The sequence below is a fragment of the Dasypus novemcinctus genome, chromosome 4 (genome assembly GCF_030445035.2).
Source record: "Dasypus novemcinctus isolate mDasNov1 chromosome 4, mDasNov1.1.hap2, whole genome shotgun sequence".
NCBI classification, from domain to species: Eukaryota; Metazoa; Chordata; class Mammalia; order Cingulata; family Dasypodidae; genus Dasypus; species Dasypus novemcinctus.
In genome coordinates, this window is record NC_080676.1 from 133,316,676 (window position 1) to 133,324,724 (window position 8,049).

The 8,049-nt window shown below is 38.9% G+C and overlaps 1 pseudogene; it reads right to left on the bottom strand.

Annotated features, from left to right (window-relative positions):
- Nucleotides 1-1,930: 1,930 nt before the first annotated feature.
- On the bottom strand, nt 1,931-3,949 carry LOC131278287 (histone-binding protein RBBP4 pseudogene; annotated as a pseudogene).
- Between the last annotated feature and the right edge of the window lie 4,100 nt (nt 3,950-8,049).

Here is an 8,049-nt window from a genome sequence, read left to right on the forward strand (position 1 = left end):
AGTAAATATATGTTATTTTTCCATGTTTCTCCTCTTTTGGTTTATTAGCAATACTTTTTTGTTTTATTTTCTTGGGGATTGTTTAATGTGTACAAGTGTATTCTTAACATATATATAAATAATATTATACTATTTCTTGTATAATATAAGAACCTTAGAACAACATAGTCCAATTTCCACTACCGGCCTTTCTGCCAGTGCTTTTCAACTGAGGCACTCCTTCACCCTAGGAGAAATTTGTCAATGTCTAGAGACACTTTTTGGTGTCACACAGGAAGGGTGCTATTGGCATCTAGTGGGTTAAACATCCTCCAAAGCACTGGAAAGCCCCCCAAAAATTGACCCAAACTGTCAATTGTGCTGAAGTCGAGAAATGCTATACTATGCCGTGTTTTTTTATAAATTTTATTTTTACACATCTTACAAACCATATAATACTGTTATTATTTTGCTTGAAAGAGTTAATTATCTTATAAAATTAAGAAAGGTGAGAAGTTTTTTTGTTTTTATATTAATCTGCTGTATAATTTTTCTCACACTTACCATGGATTTTGTAGATCCAAGTTTCTATCTGTTATTTTACCTCCACTTGAAGAATTCCTTTAACATTTCATGTAGTATAGGTACATGGGAGAAAATTCTCTTTTGCCTTCGTTTTGAAAGGTATATTTCACCTCATATAAATTCTGGGTTTCTTTTAGCACTTTAAAGATGTCTGTTTTTGCATAGTTTCTGATAATAAGTCTGTGATCGTTCTTTTATCTGTTCCTCTATATGTAGTCTATCTTTTCTCTCTGGCTGCTTTTAAGATTGTTTCCCCTTGATTTCTGTTTTCCCAACATTTAATTATGCTGTGCCTTTAGCAGGTTTTTATTTGTATTTCTCCTGCTTAGGTTTCATTAAGTATGTTGTATATTTTAAGTTCTCTTAAATTTAAGAAAAATTTGGTCTTTATATCTTCAAATATTTGGTCTGTCACCACCCCTTTTAAGAATGCAATTATAAAGGTTTTAAATTGTTTTTTGTTGTCCCACAGACTGCTGAAATCCTTTCTCCCCATTCTTTTTTTTCTTTGTGCTTCATTTTGGATAGTTTTTACTTTTTTTAAAAAATTGATTTGATGATTTTTTTTTTTCTTTTCTGTAGCAATTAATCTGCTATCAATACTGTGCAGGGAATTGTTCATGTGTGGTATTCTATTTTTCATTTCTATGTATTGTGGTTTTTTTTTTAAGATTTATTTATTTCTCTCCCTTCCCCCCCCCCATTGTCTTGCTCTCTGTATCCATTTGCTGTGTATTCTTCTGTGTCCGCTTGGGCATTCCTGTCACCTGACGATGGGAAACTATGTTGCTTTTTTGTTGCATTATCTTGCTGTCAGCTCTCCATGTGTGCAGCGCCACTCCTGCACAGGCTGCACTTTTTTTCATGTGGGGAGGCTCTCCTTGTGGGGTGCACTCCTTGCATGTGGGGCACCCCTTTGTGGGGGGACACCCCTGCGTGTCATGGCACTTCTTGCATGCGGCAGCACTGCACGTGGGCCAGCTCACCACATGGATCAGGAGGCCCTGGGTATTGAACCCTGGGCCCTCCATATGGTAGGCAGTTGCTTTATCAGTTGAGAAACAGCCACTTCCCGTGTATTGCATTTTGTTCTTTTTTTATATGTATTGTTTCTCTCTATGCTATCTTTATGTTTTTCTTTATATAACTGAACATGGTTATAAGAGCCATTTTATTTTTATTTTATTTTATTTTATTTTATTTTATTTTTTTACGTAGAAAAGCAATTTATTCCATTATAAGCACTTACACAGTTAGTCATGGAGAATAACAGGCCTGCTGGTGAAACAGGTCACCCAAAAGGGAGATGGTACCAAACTAGTGGTCAAGGACTAACTTCTAAAAAAAAAAAAAAAATAAAGCAAACTCTTATCCAGGATTAATTTAATTTTAAAAACAAATAGCTATTGATTCACTCTTCTCAACTTAACTGGACAGTCTACCTGTGGTATAACTGTCAGGTAAAAACATACATCTTTACAACTTGGTGGTCCCAAGTTTAAAAAACAACCATTTCACAGAAAGGAAAGAAATAATACGAAACAGCTCAAGAAATATACTAACGAGCAAAAATATATGAGGAAAGAGGAACATGTAAAATAAAGTTTGACTTAACTGAAGAAACTGAGAGGAGACTGGTCTACATGGGAAAATGTGCATCTTGTAAAGTCAGGTATGATGATTTTAAGAGTAGGAACCTATATTATTATTTGAATCTCTCCCTTACTTCCTGAATAAACACATCTTGCAGTATTATACTTCATGGATCAGACGCCTACCCCACTTGGCTCTATTCCTTATGCGCTCTAACTATAAATGAGTCTGAAAAACTTGGGAATATAGCATAAGAAAAATGACCACACACACATATTTCCCTTTCTGTGTCTACTTCAGACCTGGGTTTGATTCTAGAAAATTCCTGAAGAAAATTTAAATATAAGTTTGTGGCTTTGCTGAATCAAGTCCCCCAGTTAATATTTAGAAAACAGCCAATGTCTGGGCAAATAGCATTCTTGATGGTAGCTACAGAGGGATAGCTGAACAAAGTCTGTGTCAAAACCAGTGTTAAATCAATCTCAGGGTTGAAAGGGAAAAAAGGGGAGTTTAAAATCACAAGTGCAGACATATCTAAGATCCTTGTCCTTCTGGATCCACACTTCCTTCAGGGTCTTCATCATTATAAATGTTCTCTGCCATCTGCCACACCTGCATGATATTGTCTTCTGATACAGAACAAATCACCCAAGGTTCATTGGGATTCCAGGAGAAATCAGATATCTTGGCAGTGTGACCACCATGGATAAACAACAACTCTGGTGGCCCATCTTCTGCATCTTCTGGGGATTGTTCCTCTCTAATTTTACTTAAATCCCAGACATTCAGTCTACGATCAGTACCACTAGAAGCCAAAATAGTTTCATTGTGAGGTGACCACTAAACCTGGAATATTTCATCCTTATGTGATTCAAAGGAATGTAACTTGAGTTTCAGATTTCTCAAATCCCACAAGGCAACAGTCTTGTCAGCTGATCCTGTGGCAAGAATGAACTCACTATAAGGACTGAAAGAGAGGCAGTTCACTTCAGCAGTGTGAGCATCAACTGAGTGGCTTGGTTTGGAAGTATTGTTTGAACGAGTATCCCAGATCATAAGTTTCTGATCATCAGCAACTGACCCAAACAGAGACTCATGGAGTAGATGCCAGGAAACATCTTCTACTACGGCTGTGTGCCCTGTAAAGATGGTCTTCGCATCCACCACTTTTCCTTCCTTTGGAACAGCACTGATGTCCCATAAGCAGATGGTATGGTCATCCGAAGCACTAAGTAAGTGCCCACTGAGATTTGGGTTCCAAGAAAGTCCATAGCCTTCCTTCTGATGTCCACGGAGACGTAAGTCTGGGTTGCACTCTCCAGAAAGGTCTGGTTTAGAAGGGTGTTTCGTGTAATCAAAAACAAGAACATCACTGGATGGAGTCTTTGTGGCAATGATGCAAGGGTTCTGAGGCATATAACGGGCCCTGTTTACTTCTCCTTCATGGTTGATCTTGATTTCTATTTCAATTTTTCCACTAACCGAGCCAAAACCTCCAAATTCTCCTTTCTCACTGTCGTAGTGTGATGCATCAAACTGAGCATCATCATTAGGGAGCTGCACACTGGCTATCACAAGGTGGTTTTGTTCATCCGAGGTGTGTGTCCCCAGAACAAGCCGATGAATGCTGAAATCTTTTCCTTCTGGTCTGGTTACATCTGGAAGCCACTGTGCAGTGAGGCTGGGCCACTCCAGAGCATGGGTCATCACCAAATCATAAAGAAAAGGAGTGTTTTTTTTCCCATATTTTGTACTCCTCGTTAATTACACGTTCTTCCACTGCGTCATCAAAGGCTTCCTTGTCGGCCTTGGCGGACAGGCGAGCCGGGGAGTTCCCGGAGTTGAGCGTTGCTGGAGGGGCGGGGAGGCTGCGGGCCAAGAGCCATTTTAATAATCCTTTTCTTTTAATTCTGTCATTATTATTTCTTGTTCTGCTTATATTAGTTGATTTTTCTCCTGGTCATGTATCTCATTTTCATACTTCTTAGCATGAAATTAATTTTTGATTGGATGCTAAATTTGTAAATTTTATGGGAGTAATTGTCAGAAATATATTTTTTTCCTTTTAAGAGTTGGGATCACTATTTCAGAAGGCAGTTAATTTTCTTGAAGTTCAGTCTTTCAATCTTCTCTTTTTTGAGTACCCCCCTTTTGGGTGTGCCTAGAGCAGCCTGTCCTCTAGTGTAATTTAGTTCCACTATGAGGATGTGGGTTATTTGACTCATCATCAGGAATGAGGACTCTCCACTCTGACTAGAGAAAACTCAGCTCACAACGCCCAGTTAATTTTTGCTTCATTTTCATGGGATGACATCCTATGTATATACATCTTACTGGTCAGATAAAATGCAAAGTGACCACATTAATACTTTTTTCATCATTGCTCCTTCCTCTGATTCACCACTTCCATCCTTCTCAGACTTCCTGCATTCCATCAGTTCCTTCTAAACTTGGTGTATTAGTCAGTCAAGGGATGCTGATGCAAAATACCAGAAACTAGTTGGTTTTTATAAAGGGTATTTATTTGAGGTCGGACTTACAGATACCAGGCCATAAAGCATAAATTACTTCCCTCACCAAAGGCTATTTTCACTTGTTGGAACAAGATGGCTGCCAACAGCTGCAAGGGTTCAGGCTTCCTGGGTTCCTCCCTTCCAGGATCTTGCCTCTCTGTGTTCAAGTTTCCTTTCTTCCCAGGGCTTGCTTCTACCTGGTCTCAAGTTCCTCTCTTCCTGGGGCCGGCTTTTCTTTCCTCTGTGAGCTTCCTTCCTAGGCCTCCAGCTTAAGACTTCAGCATCAAACTTCAACATCAAAACCCTCCAACTCTGTCCTTTGCCGTGTCTTTTATCTGTAAGTCCCCTCCCACCAAGGGGCAAGGATTCAATGCCATAATGATGTGGCCCAATCAAAGACCCAATCATAACTCAATCATGCCCAAGTACAGACTAGATTACAAACATAATCCTATATCTTTTTTGGAATTTATAACCATATCAAACTGCTACACTGAGTGAGACTGCCACAATCTGCTTGGAATCGTCCTCCCTGCTCCAGGATCTGGAATACAACTCCAGGTAAGAAACCAGAGCAATCCTTAGACTTGCCTCATTAGTTTCCATTTTCTCAGAAATCAGAGTCCTGTGCTGGCAATTGGCCAATGTGCTGTAATAGTAGAAGATAAATGTGCTTTGTTCAATCTTCTAGTCGTGGAAGGGAGGAGAAAAAATTTGGTTCTTTTTTATTTCATCCAAGACATGAGATCTTCTTTTTGCTCCTTCTTCTCCCCTCCTCCTCTTTCTCCTCCCCATCTTCTTCCTCCTCCTCCTCTTCTTCCTCCTCCTATTTCTTCACCTCCTTCTCCTTCTCTTGCCAAAAACATCATGGCATTTTTACTGTTTTCTGAGGCTGTTTTATAGTTTTCAGTTACTGTTTTTATGAGTCTTGAGATTCAGGCATGGGATAGACATTTTTTGTTTCCAGCATGGGTTACTTACCTAGATAATGCCAAAATGATGATTTATTGAATGTTATTTTATTAAATCTTATTTCTATGTGAGTATGATATAAAACAGGAGAATTAATGACATTTATGTTTCTGTCCAATAGGCTTAACTTTACTGCAGGTCTTAAACTGTTCATTTTCTTAAAATACAATAAATGGTACCGATTTTGCTATGTCATCCACCTGGGGGAAAACATGTAACAAAAAGAGTTTCACTGAGTATTGACCCCTAGAAATTCATGCCACAAACTGAGTAGAAAATGTTACTGGGTAATCCAGGTTTTTAGGAAGTATCTATAATGTCATGAAACAAAACATCTTTTTCTTTCCAAATGCTTTTACTTGATTCATTATACACAGGTGTATATCATATGCTAAAGCAGTCACAAAAGAATGACACAGTACTCTCCTTCAGTAAAGTAGCATTTTCCCATGGAGATAAATCATAAATGCACAAAAAATTTTTCAAGAGTGTAAATAAAGGAGGTAATTGAGTATTTATAAAATTGGTGGGTATGTAAGTTTAGAGATGAAAGGTCTGAAGTCTGGATTAAATCAGAAAAGTTTCATGAATGTAAGGGGCCTTGGAGCATAAGGGAATGTTGGTCGGTAAGGGACAGATTGGAGGACACTCCAGAAGGAAAAGAGGAGGAAAGCCAGAGTGAGTAAAGCCTTGGAGGTAAGCATGGGGATGGTGTTCAGGGAGAAGAGGTGGAAAATACAGTAATTGGATAACTTGTTAGTATCCAGTGAATTAAATGCAGGATCAGAGCTTCAGATTTATTCCAAAGGAAATGAAAATCTGCAGAATTTTCACCCCCCCCCCCCTTGGGGCCAGGGAGTAAAACGTGGGACCTTGCATGTGGAAAGCCGGCACTTGACCACTGAGCCACCTCAGCTTCCCTGAGTTGGCTTTCTTGTTTGTTCGGCCCATTGTGTGTGTTTCCATTTTTTTCAAGAGGCACTGGGATCTGAACCCAGGACCTCCCATGTGGGAGGCAGGTGCTTGACTTCTTGAACCACATCTACTCTCCCAACCCACTGAATTTTAATCTGACTTTTTTCTCCTTCTCTTCTTTCAATATTGTTGCCAGGTAGTCTTTCCTTTAGTCTAGTCTACCTAGCACATTCAATTCAAAACGCCATCCAAGCTTTTGCATTTCTTCAGCTCCTCTCCCATTAACATTATCGTCTCTCTTTCTCTCGTAACCATTTTCTGTAAATGCTTACAGACTCCACTGTCGTTTAGAGGCACATGCTTGCAAGTGGGCAGTTTGCAGAAGTAGCACCACCTGATAGGCATTTTCTCTCACTTCAGACCCTATTTAGATGTTGATTGTACTTGAATATTTCTTTGATTAATAGTTAGAGAGTCTATATTTGATATAGATCTATTCATATTACCATGAAATGAAAAACAGATTTAAGTTTATATTTAGCAGGGATTTGTTCTAAACATGAATGAAGGCATGTCTGGATGACCAGGAACCACTTTGCACAGAGCTCAAAAATTCTTTGCTGGTAATGTTCTGGTACCAGTTCTTTGCTGGTAATGACTCCAAGGTCATTTCCCTTAGGCACGCAAGGGCGGAGTAGCAACAGCTGCTGAAGGGGGTGGCAGCTAAGACATAGTTGTGCCATATAAATATTCTCTAGACACCAGCACTGGACTATTACTCTCAAAAATTTATTAGGTCATAGGAAAAAAGCAAGTACATGTGCAAATAAGCATCACATGCAAAGATGCCTTGGATACTGTATTTCAGTTTCCAAATGAGCCTTTTCTGGAAATGAACACAGATGAGGATTAAAATCTTGTCACAACATCTTCACAAGAGACATTTTTAATACTATGAAAACTGTTTGATGGCATAACTCTTAGAGTAAGGCCATGGTAGCTTTAGATTCATTTTCCATTTTGAGTCTTTTGTGTCACAAATTGCAAGACAATGGATAACCAATTGTCATAAACCTTTTGCTTTCCAAGACCTATACATGTTAATGGAACACAGTCTAAAAAGCCCCGTATTGTACAGCATAGCATAAGCCTCAGGAGAAATACAAGAACGTTGCCTGGTTGCAATGAGAGCACCAGTCCATAGACATGATTATTAGAAACAAACAAGCAAACAAAATACAAATTATGTAGACTTACTAGAAAAACTTCAGAAGTTAAAACTGATAAAAATTTTCCCTCCTTAAAATGGATAGAAACAAAGCAATGGAGAAGAGTTTAAGGGTGACTATTGATTATGGAGAAAAAGACGACGACTTTAGCAACACCAAGGTCATCTGTTTTTTCCCATCACCCAATCCTGCCTAAATAAACACATCCACTAACAGCCAACTGGTTCTTGAGCCAACCTCAGTTTTCCTCTTCACTCCCACAA